Source organism: Haliaeetus leucocephalus, unplaced genomic scaffold (genome assembly GCF_000737465.1).
Source record: "Haliaeetus leucocephalus isolate CR32 unplaced genomic scaffold, Haliaeetus_leucocephalus-4.0 Scaffold556, whole genome shotgun sequence".
NCBI classification, from domain to species: Eukaryota; Metazoa; Chordata; class Aves; order Accipitriformes; family Accipitridae; genus Haliaeetus; species Haliaeetus leucocephalus.
The window spans coordinates 3,514,902-3,515,311 of record NW_010972992.1 but is presented as its reverse complement, the minus strand read 5'-3'; the positions used below and the strand labels follow the sequence as shown (position 1 = coordinate 3,515,311).

Here is a 410-nt window from a genome sequence, read left to right as displayed (position 1 = left end):
TGCCAGCAGCGCCGGCGGGGGGGGGGGGGGGGTCCCTGCGCCGCAGCCGGGCTCGGGGCCAGGCAAGGGATCGAGCCGCAGCCCGATCGTTCCTTCACCTCAACTGAACCCGCTGGGAGCAGGGCTCGGCCCGAAGCAGCCGGCGAGCAGACCGGGCCGCGGCGCAGCGGCAGCCTAGCCCGGAATCGCGGCTCGGCCTGCCGCGGGGACTCCCCAGGCGGCAGGGATCAGCGTCCCGTCGTGTCCCCCCCTTTTTTCCCGGGTCCCCGCTCACCTCCCGGCGGTGCTAGGCGCTGCGCATCGCGGGCGGCCCCATCCCGCGGCGCTTTAAGGCCGGCCGGGGCGGGGCGGGGCGGGGCGGGTCGCGTCGCGTGGTGCTTCCGCTTTCCCTTCTCCGACATGGCGCCGTG

The 410-nt window shown here is 76.6% G+C and overlaps 1 protein-coding gene across 1 annotated transcript in view; it reads right to left on the bottom strand.

Moving 5' to 3' along the window:
• The window catches only part of MTHFR (methylenetetrahydrofolate reductase (NAD(P)H)), a 10,864-nt gene extending 10,513 nt beyond the window's left edge, over nt 1-351 (bottom strand). The window contains exon 1 of the mRNA XM_010577309.1: nt 275-351. The gene's annotated coding sequence lies outside the window, so the exon portion shown is untranslated. The remainder of the gene's footprint in view (nt 1-274) is intronic.
• Between the last annotated feature and the right edge of the window lie 59 nt (nt 352-410).